The sequence below is a fragment of the Dendropsophus ebraccatus genome, chromosome 6 (genome assembly GCF_027789765.1).
Source record: "Dendropsophus ebraccatus isolate aDenEbr1 chromosome 6, aDenEbr1.pat, whole genome shotgun sequence".
NCBI classification, from domain to species: Eukaryota; Metazoa; Chordata; class Amphibia; order Anura; family Hylidae; genus Dendropsophus; species Dendropsophus ebraccatus.
Genome location: NC_091459.1, coordinates 2,368,203 through 2,384,053, shown reverse-complemented (window position 1 = coordinate 2,384,053; position 15,851 = coordinate 2,368,203). Strand labels below are relative to the sequence as shown.

Genomic DNA, 15,851 nt, shown 5'->3' with positions numbered 1-15,851 from the left:
GGACAGTGACACCAGTATATAGATAACACAGACAGGACAGTGACACCAGTATATAGGTAACACAGACAGGAGGACAGTGACACCAGTATATAGATACCACAGACAGGAGGACAGTGACACCAGTATATAGATACCACAGACCGGAGTACAGTGACACCAGTATATAGATAGGAGTTCACAATAGGTCTTGTCATAGTTCTCCAGAAAGCAGTAATAACTGGACACCAGTATTGTGTGACTATAAGAACAGGTACCCGGATATCAGTGGATTCTCAGACCTGTGTCAGTAATTCTCCACAATGTCGCCATTCATCTCCCAGAAGCTGCGACAATACGAGATGATAGAGAACGGTGAAGTGTTCCTTCCCTTTAGGGCCGTGAGATGGTGAGCAGATGGCGGCCGTGGAGTGCACTATCACTCTCCTAACCGCACTGCTGAGCGCCCGAATACGGCTATAAATCACGGCCAGTAACACAGTGTCGGGACCAGTTGTTCACGTGCGGTTTTTCGCGCCGTCGTCTTAACGCTCTTTTTATTATTTTAATGAATTGCAGTCAAGTAACGAGGAGGCCATTAAGTATATAACATCTCCACCGTAGACGCCTGTATTTACACGGCCCCCAGAAGTTACGCTGCCGCAGCCGCTCTATTATCTCTGACGTTTGTATTTTCCATTAGCCGGGAAGAAGTTTATTAACCCTTTAAGCACAATCTGGCGGGATGCTGCATCAGTCGTACAGGGCGCTCAGCCGAGGACTTTCTGTATCCACATGAGGAATCCCACAATACCCACAGTATACAGGTAACACCGACACTAACCAAACCATATACACACCAACAACATGGCCGCTTCCTTCCAGAAGTGACAACTTCCTGTAGTTAAGTAGTTACCCCAAACCTCCCTGCTTATTTCAGAGGATACCCCAGGATACCGATGGAAAACCTTCTCCAGATGAGGATAATATACGCCAAGCATATCCAGTAATCCAGATTCCAGCCATGTCTGATAGACCAGAAGAACTTTCTAACCTTCCAACTATAAGAGACCTAGACTCTTCTATATAATTGTAGAGCGGAGGCAGCGGAGCCCCTGCGGACGGGTACGAGGGACAATGATCCCGGGAGGAGATCTGCAGATACTAATAAATAGAGGTCAATGCTAAATCTCATTGATAAGGGACAAAGCTCGAGCCGAGGGCCACACGATAAACGTGGAATTATTGCTCATAGAGCTTTGCTTTATTGTTTAGGAGGCGGCAGGATAGATGTGAAAAGTAACCTAGCAACTAAGATGGTGCTGGGAAATACAATAATCCCCGTCCTATAGACTCCGCAGTGTGGGCTTTTTCATCTGAGGAAATTGCTAGCACTGGCGAGTATAGGATCCCGTCTGATGGGCTGATGCCATGGAGTGGTCCTTTAATACGAGGGCTGCTGGGGTCCAGTAATTGGTACTACTCCATGCACTCAGCTATCAGTGGCAGAACAGACCCCTGAAGCAACAAAGTAGAAAAGCGCTGTGAAAGAGCATGCATTCCGGAACATTCCTGCCAAGTGAGAAGAAATCCTTTCATTCTCTGTCTTTGCATGACATATACTTATTATCAAACTATCCTAAGTGCTCGCTTCTACTATAATATCTGCTCTTATACACAAGTAGTAATATCCTGTCACCAGAAGATGGCGCCATTTATTACAGCAAGAGGAGGAGATAGAGCTCTGCCGTGCTGGGTCCTGTCTATAACAAACTCCATCATATTCTGTCCGTATACTGCACCGACCCACGGAGCGTCAGCCAGGCACCTACAGCCAATGTCCCCCAGTGTTTCCACCTACAAATGGCGCGGCCCTGAGGGCCGCTATCTGCTGTGTGACCGCTCTGACAGCGGATGAAAGGCGCCACGTTAGGGCTATCTATCCTTGCTGCAGGCTATGCTGAAGGCTCTTGCTGCTGGATACACATGGGATGCCCGGGCACACAATCCTACCTGGAAGTAACTACAGCTGCGGTATGTGTACGAGGAGGAGGAAGCCGCTCGCAGCAAACATCAATACGGTCACTTAAAGCTGGATTTGCATTGCTTAGTGTAAGCCCGAGCGATTGACTCAAGCCTTTCATCCTCTTAATTCCTGCACATTCCCCTTGTATTCTGTAAGTATAATATAACTGGCCTCTTTACTGTGGCAACGTTACAAGTGGTGACATGGCGCACCGCATGGCCGTACAGGAAGACGGGTGACAAGGTGCACCGCATGGCCGTACAGGAAGACGGGTGACAAGGTGCACCGCATGGCCGTATAGGAAGACGGGTGACAAGGTGCACCGCATGGCCGTACAGGAAGACGGGTGACAAGGTGCACCGCATGGCCGTACAGGAAGACAGGTGACATGGTGTACCGCATGGCCGTACAGGAAGACGGGTGACACGGTGCACCGCATGGCCGTACAGGAAGACGGGTGACATGGTGCACCGCATGGCCGTACAGGAAGACGGGTGACATGGTGCACCGCATGGCCGTACAGGAAGACGGGTGACACGGTGCACCGCATGGCCATACAGGAAGACGGGTGACACAGTGCACTGCATGGCCATACAGGAAGACAGGTGACACGGTGCACCGCATGGCCGTACAGGAAGAGACTCGGGGATGGATCCGTGCACACAGAGCTGACACTTCAGCCATCTCTGCAGAAATACAGTCCGGGATCTCCAAAGAGGAACCGGCCCAACCTGAACAGTGGCTGAAAACTATGCTGCCCAACCCAACGGCCCTGAGGGATGCGGAGGCCCACACATTCTGAGCACGGCCGCCTTCTCTCTCCCTCCAGGGCCCCTAAAGGATGTCATGCATGGCAACAGCTGCAGCCGCCCGGCTCGGTGACAGCGCATGCTGAGGAATGCTTTTATCCTGCTGACAAAGAGAAACCTTCATGCTTACTCCACATACACCGGCCCCACTCACACATCCTTTCCACATGAACGTCCACATTCAACACGGACAACCTCCCATTCACTATGAAGAAACGTCCTCCGTGTGAGATCCTGAGACGTACATCGCCAGAACGGACCGATCCGGAACCTCACAGGGACCAGACACAAAGCTTTAAGGACTCTATACACCGTGGTCAGGCTGGTCACATCAAGCGCCAATGTGGTGACAGGCACTGTGCTACATACATGGGACTACAGCTAAGGAGCACACAATACGACTTAAAGGGGAATGCAAGTGGGAAAGAAAGTTTTTAAATTAACTGGTGCCAGAAAGTTATATAAATGTGTAAATTACTTCTATATAAAAATCTCCAGTCTTCCTATCAGCTGCTGTATGTCCTGCAGGAAGTGATGTATTCTCTTCAGTCTGACACAGTGCTCTCTGCTGCCACCTCTGTACATGTCAGGAACTGTCCAGAGCAGGAGAGGTTTTCTATGGGGATTTGCTGCTGCTCTGGACAGTTCCTGACATGGACAGAGGTGGCAGCAGAGAGCACTGTGTCAGATTAGAGAGAATAAATCACTTCCTGCAGGACATGCAGCTGCTGATAAGTACTGGAAGACTGGAGATTTATAAATAGACGTAAAGTACAAATCTATATAACTTCCTGACATGAATTGATTAAAAAATATTTCACTGGAGTTGCCCTTTAATCCTACACAACAGAGCAGTACTGATGTCCGTAACCATGTGACCCCCCCCCCCCCCCCTGTGCTGTAAGAATCCCGTCCTCCGTGCTGTGCTTCATTCCACGTAGCATAAAGGACAAGAAAACAGGATGTGACCTGCCTGGAGAGAGCGCTCACTCATCCTGAGGGTTATAAACAAAGGTATTTATATCCACCGGCCAAAAGGCGACGTATAGAACCATTTCCTGCAAATGTCCGACGGCAGAAAGCGAGAGCAGACTCCTCCGCGCTGGAGAGTAAGTATGCGGAATATGCAGAAGCCGGAGAACAGGCCGCCACACGGAGAGAGCGGCCAGGGGGGTATGCAGAGAGCGCACAGTGACCCCCACACGGAGAGAGCGGCCAGGGGGGTATGCAGAGAGCGCACAGTGACCCCCACACGGAGAGAGCGGCCAGGGGGGTATGCAGAGAGCGCACAGTGACCGCCACACGGAGAGAGCGGCCAGGGGGGGTATGCAGAGAGCGCACAGTGACCCCCACACGGAGAGAGCGGCCAGGGGGGTATGCAGAGAGCGCACAGTGACCGCCACACAGAGAGCGGCCAGGGGGGTATGCAGAGAGCACACAGTGACCGCCACACAGAGAGAGCGGCCTGGGGGGTATGCAGAGAGCACACAGTGACCGCCACACAGAGAGAGCGGCCTGGGGGGTATGCAGAGAGCGCACAGTGACCGCCACACAGAGAGAGCGGCCAGGGGGGTATGCAGAGAGCACACAGTGACCGCCACACGGAGAGAGAGCGGCCAGGGGGTATGCAGAGAGCGCACAGTGACCCCCACACGGAAAGAGCGGCCAGGGGGGTATGCAGAGAGCGCACAGTGACCGCCACACGGAGAGAGAGCGGCCAGGGGGTATGCAGAGAGCGCACAGTGACCCCCACACGGAAAGAGCGGCCAGGGGGGTATGCAGAGAGCGCACAGTGACCGCCACACGGAGAGCGGCCAGGGGGGTATGCAGAGAGCGCACAGTGACCGCCACACAGAGAGCGGCCAGGGGGGTATGCAGAGAGCGCACAGTGACCGCCACACAGAGAGCGGCCAGGGGGGTATGCAGAGAGCACACAGTGACCGCCACACAGAGAGAGCGGCCTGGGGGGTATGCAGAGAGCACACAGTGACCGCTGCCTGGGGGGTATGCAGAGAGCGCACAGTGACCCCCACACGGAGAGAGCGGCCAGGGGGGTATGCAGAGAGCGCACAGTGACCGCCACACGGAGAGAGCGGCCTGGGGGGTTATACAGAGAGCGCACAGTGACCGCCACATGGAGAGAGCGGCCTGGGGGGTTACAGAGAGCGCACAGTGACCGCCACACGGAGAGAGCGGCCTGGGGGTTATACAGAGAGCACACAGTGACCGCCACATGGAGAGAGCGGCCTGTGGGGTTATACAGAGAGCGCACAGTGACCGCCACATGGAGAGAGCGGCCTGGGGGTTATACAGAGAGCGCACAGTGACCGCCACATGGAGAGAGCGGCCTGGGGGGTTATACAGAGAGCGCACAGTGACCGCCACACGGAGAGAGCGGCCAGGGGGGTATGCAGAGAGCGCACAGTGACCGCCACATGGAGAGAGCGGCCTGGGGGGTTATACAGAGAGCGCACAGTGACCGCCACATGGAGAGAGCGGCCTGGGGGGTTATACAGAGCGCACAGTGACCGCCACATAGGGGGGGCTATACAGAGAGCGCACAGTGACCGCTGCCTGGGGGGTTATATAGAGAGCGTCTTAGAGAGATCCAAAGCTTACGGCTGCCCAGGTTGTCATGGCTGTAACGGCCCTTGTACTGTGGTTACAGGTATATAACAGGATGGACGAGTCCTCTAAGTTGTCGGATAGATCTGGGCCGATGCTTCCATTCATCCACACGCCTCGGGTTTTGCCCCTATTGACCTGTGGGTTTAGCAGCGCAGAGAGCGGTGACTTGTAGCTATGGGCAGATGAGACATCGGGGTCGCTGACCGACTATCTGGATCTGCAGCGATTCTCTAATGTGAATAAAGAGCAGAGACCCCATGGGGTGAGGGCCCGAAGGCGGTAATGCCACAGAGCCATTATAGATTCCTAACTATCTACACTATGTAACGTCCCTGCTGACAAACCCTGCAGAGAAATACGGTGTGCGGGCTGGGTTATTCCTCTCTCTCCTCCCCGTGTTTCTCTCTCTCTCCTCCCCGTGTTTCTCTCTCTCTCCTCCCCGTGTTTCTCTCTCTCTCCTCCCCGTGTTTCTCCCTCTCTCCTCCCCGTGTTTCTCCCTCTCTCCTCCCCGTGTTTCTCCCTCTCTCCTCCCCGTGTTTCTCCCTCTCTCCTCCCCGTGTTTCTCCCTCTCTCCTCCCCGTGTTTCTCCCTCTCTCCTCCCCGTTTCTCTCTCTCTCTCCTCCCCGTTTCTCTCTCTCTCTCCTCCCCGTGTTTCTCTCTCTCTCCTCCCCGTGTTTCTCTCTCTCTCCTCCCCGTGTTTCTCTCTCTCTCCTCCCCGTGTTTCTCTCTCTCTCCTCCCCGTGTTTCTCTCTCTCTCCTCCCCGTGTTTCTCCCTCTCTCCTCCCCGTGTTTCTCTCTCTCTCCTCCCCGTGTTTCTCTCTCTCTCCTCCCCGTGTTTCTTTCTCTCTCCTCCCCGTGTTTCTCTCTCTCTCCTCCCCGTGTTTCTCCCTCTCTCCTCCCCGTGTTTCTCCCTCTCTCCTCCCCGTGTTTCTCCCTCTCTCCTCCCCGTTTCTCTCTCTCTCTCCTCCCCGTGTTTCTCTCTCTCTCTCCTCCCCGTGTTTCTCTCTCTCTCCTCCCCGTGTTTCTCTCTCTCTCCTCCCCGTGTTTCTCTCTCTCTCCTCCCCGTGTTTCTCTCTCTCTCCTCCCCGTGTTTCTCTCTCTCTCCTCCCCGTGTTTCTCTCTCTCTCCTCCCCGTGTTTCTCTCTCTCTCCTCCCCGTGTTTCTCTCTCTCTCCTCCCCGTGTTTCTCTCTCTCTCCTCCCCGTGTTTCTCCCTCTCTCCTCCCCGTGTTTCTCCCTCTCTCCTCCCCGTGTTTCTCCCTCTCTCCTCCCCGTGTTTCTCCCTCTCTCCTCCCCGTGTTTCTCTCTCTCTCCTCCCCGTGTTTCTCCCTCTCTCCTCCCCGTGTTTCTCTCTCTCTCCTCCCCGTGTTTCTCTCTCTCTCCTCCCCGTGTTTCTCTCTCTCTCCTCCCCGTGTTTCTCTCTCTCTCTCCTCCCCGTGTTTCTCTCTCTCTCCTCCCCGTGTTTCTCTCTCTCTCTCCTCCCCGTGTTTCTCTCTCTCTCTCCTCCCCGTGTTTCTCTCTCTCTCCTCCCCGTGTTTCTCTCTCTCTCCTCCCCGTGTTTCTCTCTCTCTCTCCTCCCCGTGTTTCTCTCTCTCTCCTCCCCGTGTTTCTCTCTCTCTCCTCCCCGTGTTTCTCTCTCTCTCTCCTCCCCGTGTTTCTCTCTCTCTCTCCTCCCCGTGTTTCTCTCTCTCTCCTCCCCGTGTTTCTCTCTCTCATTTCACCGTGCTTCTCTCTCCTCGCCGTGTTTCTCTCTCCCCTCACCGTGCTTCCCTCACCATGTTTCTCTTTCCTAGGTGAACTGGCAGAGATGAATTAGCATCATTACTGCTCTGGAGCCGCGTCGGCCGCTTATCTTCCTCGCCGTACACACTCGCTGCATCTCATATGCAAAGAGGACTCCACCGATTCACTTGACAAATTTCTGGGTCGTAATGTTACAGATAGACTGTGGAAACATCCCACCATTATCTCCTTACATTGCCCATCACCCCATCTGACATGATCCCATTTAGTCCTGATTCTCTAGTCCCGAAACGTCCATCAGACATGAGGAAAAACACCCGAGAGAAACGTCAGGGAGAGCGAGGCCGCCCATCCGGCTATGGGGACAAGGAGGTTTACTGGGGGCTTATAGGACCAGCGGACCCCGAAATGTTATATATGTTATAGGACCAGCGGGCCCCGAAATGTTATATGTGTTATAGGACTATTGGGCAGTGACTGAATTACATAGGTAGTATGGGCTGTCACTGGATTACATAGGTAGTATGGGCTGTCACTGGATTACATAGGTAGTATGGGCTGTCACTGGATTACATAGGTAGTATGGGCTGTCACTGGATTACATAGGTAGTATGGGCTGTCACTGGATTACATAGGTAGTATGGGCTGTCACTGGATTACATAGGTAGTATGGGCTGTCACTGGATTACATAGGTAGTATGGGCTGTCACTGGATTACATAGGTAGTATGGGCTGTCACTGGATTACATAGGTAGTATGGGCTGTCACTGAATTATATAGGAGAGTTCTGCATGGACTAGGCACATCTGTTGCTTTTGGACTCCACTTGACCATTAAAGTCAATGGATACACAGAGGAATACGCTTGAGTAGTTTCAGAGGGCATCAATGTTATGTGAACCAGGCCGTAAGCTGCAGCACCCACCAGACACTATCATTACTCACACTCGCCAGAGAATTAGCAGCTAAATTTTGATGCAAGAACGAGCTTGTCTATTCCTGCGCGGTCTGCGGCTTCAGGACGTTCTGCGGCTTCTGGCCGTTCCAGCAGAGAATACCGCAGGACTGGCTTCCAAACACGGCTCCACCACCTGACAATTCTAGAGAGTTTTTAAACAGTATATCAGGAGGAAAACACAACTCTCTCTGTACGTGTGTATGTAAGCCGAGTATCAGCGCATAGATCGATTTTATTTCCTTCCCTTTGTTTTTACATAGATAATTGTTTTTGATGACAAAGAACCATTTTTAGCAGTGACCATATTGCATATTCTTTCAGACAGACAAGGTACCTGGGTATTCTATCGGACAAGGTACCTGGGTATTCTATCGGACAAGGTACCTGGGTATTCTATCGGACAAGGTACCTGGGTATTCTATCGGATAAGGTACCTGGGTATTCTATCGGATAAGGTACCTGGGTATTCTATCAGACAAGGTACCTCACTATACTATCGGATAAGGTACCTGGGCATTCTATCGGATAAGGTACCTGGGTATTCTATCGGATAAGGTACCTGGGTATTCTATCGGACAAGGTACCTGGGTATTCTATCGGACAAGGTACCTGGGTATTCTATCGGACAAGGTACCTGGGTATTCTATCGGACAAGGTACCTGGGTATTCTATCGGACAAGGTACCTGGGTATTCTATCGGACAAGGTACCTGGGTATTCTATCGGATAAGGTACCTGGGTATTCTATCGGATAAGGTACCTGGGTATTCTATCAGACAAGGTACCTCACTATACTATCGGATAAGGTACCTGGGTATTCTATCGGATAAGGTACCTGGGTATTCTATCGGATAAGGTACCTGGGTATTCTATCGGACAAGGTACCTGGGTATTCTATCGGACAAGGTACCTGGGTATTCTATCGGACAAGGTACCTGGGTATTCTATCGGACAAGGTACCTGGGTATTCTATCGGACAAGGTACCTGGGTATTCTATCGGACAAGGTACCTCACTATACTATCGGATATGGTACCTGGGTATTCTATCGGACAAGGTACCTAGGTATTCTATCGGACAAGGTACCTGGGTATTCTATCGGACAAGGTACCTGGGTATTCTATCAGACAAGGTACCTCACTATACTATCGGATATGGTACCTGAGTATTCTATCGGATAAGGTACCTGGGTATTCTATCGGATAAGGTACCTGGGTATTCTATCGGACAAGGTACCTGGGTATTCTATCGGACAAGGTACCTGGGTATTCTATCGGACAAGGTACCTAGGTATTCTATCGGACAAGGTACCTGGGTATTCTATCGGACAAGGTACCTGGGTATTCTATCGGATAAGGTAACTGGGTATTCTATCGGATAAGGTACCTGGGTATTCTATCAGACAAGGTACCTCACTATACTATCGGATATGGTACCTGAGTATTCTATCGGATAAGGTACCTGGGTATTCTATCGGATAAGGTACCTGGGTATTCTATCGGATAAGGTACCTGGCTATTCTATCGGATAAGGTACCTGGGTATTCTATCGGATAAGGTACCTGGGTATTCTATCAGACAAGGTACCTCACTATACTATCGGATATGGTACCTGAGTATTCTATTGGATAAGGTACCTTAACATACTAAAAACCTACTCCTATGGTGAATAAATACATTGGCATTGCAAAACCATAAATCCAGAAAGCATTCTAGGCTTAAATACACAGCATTTGTTTCTCACACGTTGTGAACCTTTTACAGCTGTAATATAATTGAAGCGCGGACTACGACACTGGAATCGCTACACATTTTTTTGCTCAAATGATATAAACAAATGTGAACGGAGACCATTTAGAAATGTGAGTGTTTAGGCTAGCCAGTCCCAGCTTGTCTTACAGCCAGCTTAGACCTGCATTCATTCTTGAAAGACTGGAATGAATTGAAAGAGCCCTCTATGGGGACAAATGTGTCAATCACATGACCTATTTAGAAGCGAGAGCCGCAGCGTTGCCTGGGAGAAAGCTCTAGTGTTTACTGTGCTGCGCTCTCCGGCCCCTTCTCTGCAGCCAGTGGTTATTTTTCATAGCGCTGAGAAGTCCTTTAGTGTGGAGCATGGAGCTGCCAGGCCGAGACGCCAAACAAAAAGCCTTTGACTAAGACGTCTTTGAAAGTGGCTGCAGAACATGTGACCGGCTACCTAAAACTCCGCAATTAATCAACTCCGCCATCAACTTTACAGCTGAGGAAGAGAATACGCGGCGCACACAACCTGCATTTCAATTACACTAAAGCTCGGTCACAATTCGCTATAGAAGAGCTCAATGTAATTAACCTTCTAATAAGAAGCGATAAGAGACAACGAGACACCGCCTGCTACCATTGACTGTTCACAGGGAACCCGTAATCCGCACACAGCTACACGCACATACTAAGTTCATCACCCAGGTCACTTTAGTATCTCCACCATTTTCTGACTGATCGAAGAGGACAGGAATACATTATAGGAGTCAGGATCAGCGGATGACGCTCGGCAGCTGGGAGACTCCTACCAAATGTGAGGGTCCTAATGACCCAAATATCATCATCATCATCATCATCATAAATATTCTTAATCATCATCATCACATCCTTGTAAACCTCTGACTGGCAGTCTTGGTCACGTGACAAAATCAAAATGGCGCATGTCCTTTATAAATAGCAAATTATCGATAAGACATTATGTGGCACAGCGGCCATATTCTGGTGCAGAGAGCCCACCCGCACATAAATCTATTGGAAAACACTGGTTTTGTGAATTATTTGCGAGCGGGCTCTCCGATCCCATCAGGGGCATAACAGGGGGTGCGGCAGCATGCAGAGGGAGTATAACAGGGGGTGCGGCAGCATGCAGAGGGAGTATAACAGGGGCTGCGGCAGCATGCAGAGGGAGTATAAACGGGGGTGCGGCAGCATGCAGAGGGAGCATAACAGGGGGTGCGGCAGCATGCAGAGGGAGCATAACAGGGGCTGCGGCAGCATGCAGAGGGAGTATAACAGGGGGTGCGGCAGCATGCAGAGGGAGTATAACAGGGGGTGCGGCAGCATGCAGAGGGAGTATAACAGGGGGTGCGGCAGCATGCAGAGGGAGTATAACAGGGGGTGCGGCAGCATGCAGAGGGAGTATAACAGGGGGTGCGGCAGCATGCAGAGGGAGTATAACAGGGGGTGCGGCAGCATGCAGAGGGAGTATAACAGGGGGTGCGGCAGCATGCAGAGGGAGTATAACAGGGGGTGCGGCAGCATGCAGAGGGAGTATAACAGGGGGTGCGGCAGCATACAGAGGGGGTATACCAGGGGAGTGCGGCAGCATACAGAGGGGGACAGGGGTATACCAGGGGGGTGCGGCAGCATACAGAGGGGGTATACCAGGGGGGTGCGGCAGCATACAGAGGGGGTATACCAGGGGGGTGCGGCAGCATACAGAGGGGGTATACCAGGGGGGTGCGGCAGTATACAGAAGGGTTATACTAGGGGGGTGCGGCAGTATACAGAGGGGATATACCAGGGGGGTGCGGCAGTATACAGAGGGGGACAGGGGTATACCAGGGGGGTGCGGCAGCATACAGAGGGGGTATACCAGGGGGGTGCGGCAGCATACAGAGGGGGTATACCAGGGGGGTGCGGCAGTATACAGAGGGGGTATACCAGGGGGGTGCGGCAGTATACAGAAGGGTTATACTAGGGGGGTGCGGCAGTATACAGAGGGGGTATACCAGGGGGGTGCGGCAGTATACAGAAGGGTTATACTAGGGGGGTGCGGCAGTATACAGAGGGGGTATAACAGGGGGGGGGGGGGGGGGGGGGGGGGGGTGCAGCATACAGAGGGGGCACACCAGGGGCGTGCTGCAGCATACAGAGGGGGTATAACAGGGGGGTGCGGCAGCATACAGAGGGGGTACACCAGGGGCGTGTGGCAGCATACAGAGGGGGTATAACGGTGGGGTGCGGCAGCATACAGAGGGGGTATAACGGTGTGGGGGGGTGCGGCAGTATACAGAGGGGGTATACTAGGGGGGTGCGGCAGTATACAGAGGGGGTATAACAGGGGGGGTGCAGCAGCATACAGAGGGGGTATAGACAAAAAAAATAACACTGATAGATTTGATCAAAATAGAGCACATTAAAAACCCATTGAAACAAATGAGGAGGGTGACGGATCCGCTGCGTTCCATCTCTCAGTTATCAAAATGGAAAAGCGAAAGTTGTAGCGAAGGGTAAAACGCTGATTTGCAGATACTGTAGGTGATAGATGTGACTTTTTTTTGGGGGGGGGGGGGAACCACCTAATCCACTGGAACGAGCGGAAGGAATGGGCGCTCCTCTGAGCTGTGGGAATATGGCGTCGTCTGTAGACGCGTCCGAAGCTCTGAATGTTGACGCTACCCCATATGGGTCTTATAGACTAAAATAAAAGGACTGGATGAGTGGAAGAACTTATAAGTCTAACCTCACAGCGCCGGATTAAACTCTTATTAAGATCAAATAGATGAATTTCCATTTCAGAGTTTCCTTCCCGCCGCCCATATTTTCTGATTTTTTGTTCTTTGGCGTCTTCTATCATCGCAGACACCTGCTAGGAAGGGAATGGCTTTTATACTGAAGATACGATTGGACGTTCAGGGGCAGCTTCTCGTGGCTGCCGTCGTTTGTTCACCCCTTCCATTACGGCCGGCCCCGAAGCTTTAGCACATTTTAATGAAATCTTTCCCACCAGCTGTTCCCACATGCTCCGTCCTCTCAGAAATTGTGAACACGAGTGAACAGCAACTCAGGAACAGAACGGCGCATTTTCCAGAAAAAAAAGAAACAAACAGAAGGGGGTAAAATTGCAAAAAAGCTAAATTACATGTAAGAATTACTGGAAAAACCGTCAGATTTGTCACTAAAACATATAATATAATAGGAAAATAAAACAATAATTAGAGATACTGCCGACTAACAGAAACTATTGAAGGAGCACGGTTATAGCCTGCAGCTCCACTAGGTGGCACTGTCCTCTCGGTGATCGGCTAGTACCCCTGTTGTCATGAAAACTATGTCCTCAACAACGACAGAGCCTGGACTAAGCTAAGGAAGTGCCCAACATTGTGAGCGCAGCGAGAACGGAAGCTGCCGCACACATTATCCTAGATGGAGGGGATGTCCCTCTATTCTACCGAACCACAAGAGGGAGCAGCAGCAGAAGGGGAAGATGGGCAAGAACAGGTCACAGAAGAAACTCCAGGTACGGACATTATGTATGCAGCCGACATACGGGGGGCTGGGAAGAAATAGGACAATTGCATATAAAAAAAAAAAAAAAGACAAAACGCAGGAAGTCCCCGTCCTCTGCACACTGACACAAGGAAAGACACCTGTCCATCATGCAGGCTGTATAGTAACTGGGGGCCAATAACTTAGACAAATTATATTAGTACCTTTTGCTAATTCTATTCTCAGCTCTGCCCCTTCCCAGGAGAGGAGACAATGCTCTGTGTTATGTATAGTGTCACTGTTTGAAGAGGTTTTGATGCTGTGTGACAGGAGAGCCGACCATACAATGCGAGCACCCCCCCACACACACACACAGTATATTGCAAAATTGCTCGCCATTACACAGCTTGTTGATTTCTTAAAATGAATAAAAAATTTGCGACCTTTCCTCTTTAGGTCTGTAAGCTTGTTATAACAGTTTGCCGTCCCCACTTAACACTATGAGGGGACCAAGATGCAAGATGCAACCATGGTGGTGTAAGATCATGTGACCATAGTGGGGTCATATAGTAACTGCAGGCTGCAACAATGATCTGTCCATAGTGCAGCAGGATGGATGACACGTCATACAGTGTTGCACAATATTAAAGGGAATGGGTCACCTAAATGTTATTTTACTGATTAGAGTCAGATACTAAAACTTATTCGGATTCTTTTTTCTGATTTTTTATATTTTTTTTATTTCACTTTTTGTACATTGTTATGGGGCGGCCATCTTGCCTGAGCTGTTTTTAACAGCATTTAAAGACATGTTTTACAGCTAGGCTCATGGACATAGACGGCAACAGACTGTCCCCCTTAGATGAATGTGAGACATTACTGAGCGCGCTCTATTATTTATACAATAATTCCAGCATTTGCATCAGTCAGGTAGAAAAGAATCGATTTATGTCCCTGATCAAATGATACTGGGTGATAGATTGTAATAAGCTGTGAGCACAGGGGGGCCCCAGGATGTAAGAGATGTGATGGGGGCCCCAGGATGTAAGAGATGTGATGGGGGCCCCAGGATGTAAGAGATGTGATGGGGGCCCCAGGATGTAAGAGATGTGATGGGGGCCCCAGGATGTAAGAGATGTGACGGGGGCCCCAGGATGTAAGAGATGTCATGGGGGCCCCAGGATGTAAGAGATGTGATGGGGGCCCCAGGATGTAAGAGATGTGATGGGGGCCCCAGGATGTAAGAGATGTGATGGGGGCCCCAGGATGTAAGAGATGTGATGGGGGCCCCAAAATGTAATAGATGTCATGGGGGCCCCAGGATGTAATAGATGTGATGGGGGCCCCAGGATGTAAGAGATGTGATGGGGGCCCCAAAATTTAATAGATGTCATGGGGGCCCCAGGATGTAATAGATATCATGGGGGCCCCAGGATGTAATAGATATCATGGGGGCCCCAGGATGTAATAGATGTCATGGGGGCCCCAGGATGTAATAGATGTCATGGGGGCCCCAGGATGTAAGAAATGTGATGGGGGCCCCAGGATGTAAGAGATGTGATGGGGGCCCCAGGATGTAAGAGATGTGATGGGGGCCCCAGGATGTAAGAGATGTGATGGGGCCCCCAGGATGTAAGAGATGTGATGGGGCCCCCAGGATGTAAGAGATGTGATGGGGGCCCCAGGATGTAAGAGATGTGATGGGGGCCCCAAAATGTAATAGATGTCATGGGGGCCCCAGGATGTAATAGATGTCATGGGGGCCCCAGGATGTAATAGATATCATGGGGGCCCCAGGATGTAATAGATATCATGGGGGCCCCAGGATGTAATAGATATCATGGGGGCCCCAGGATTTAATAGATGTCATGGGGGCCCCAGGATGTAATAGATGTCATGGGGGCCCCAGGATGTAATAGATGTCATGGGAGCCCCAGGATGTAATAGATGTCATGGGAGCCCCAGGATGTAATAGATGCGATGGGGGCCCCAGGATGTAATAGATATCATGGGGCCACATTCTGCTCCTTAGAACCAGTGAAGGTTAAACAAGCAGAAGTGATGTTCATCTCCTCAGGCGTTTGTGAGTCTATTTTCTCACATTTCATCAGCGTCCGAGCCGGCGAGCGAGTCAGCAGGTCAGCGCTTCGGCTCCTCACAAACCAATGTGTGTTTCAATTGAGGCAGCATTACCGTGTGACCTGACAGAAGCCAGGTCAGGGAGTCGCCAACCTCTCGGATTTGTGTTTTATTTCATCCTCTGTGTATGTGCAGCTTACACACCGCGCAGAACATTGCAGAGACGCCACTTACAGATCAATACCGGCATAATGCACGCTAAAACAATACAAGTCACCGATGGTTAGCCGGATTACTCATAGACTCCGCTACTGAACCGGGCTGCAATGGGCGCCGGGGAGAACGCACTGCTTATTCCATCTGCTGGGACGGTCGAGAGTTCCTGCGCTGGGGATGATGCCGC

The 15,851-nt window shown here is 51.2% G+C and overlaps 1 protein-coding gene across 5 annotated transcripts in view; it reads right to left on the bottom strand.

Annotated features, from left to right (window-relative positions):
- The window catches only part of QKI (QKI, KH domain containing RNA binding), a 119,695-nt gene that overhangs the window by 15,169 nt on the left and 88,675 nt on the right, over nt 1–15,851 (bottom strand). The gene's annotated exons all lie outside the window — the stretch shown is intronic.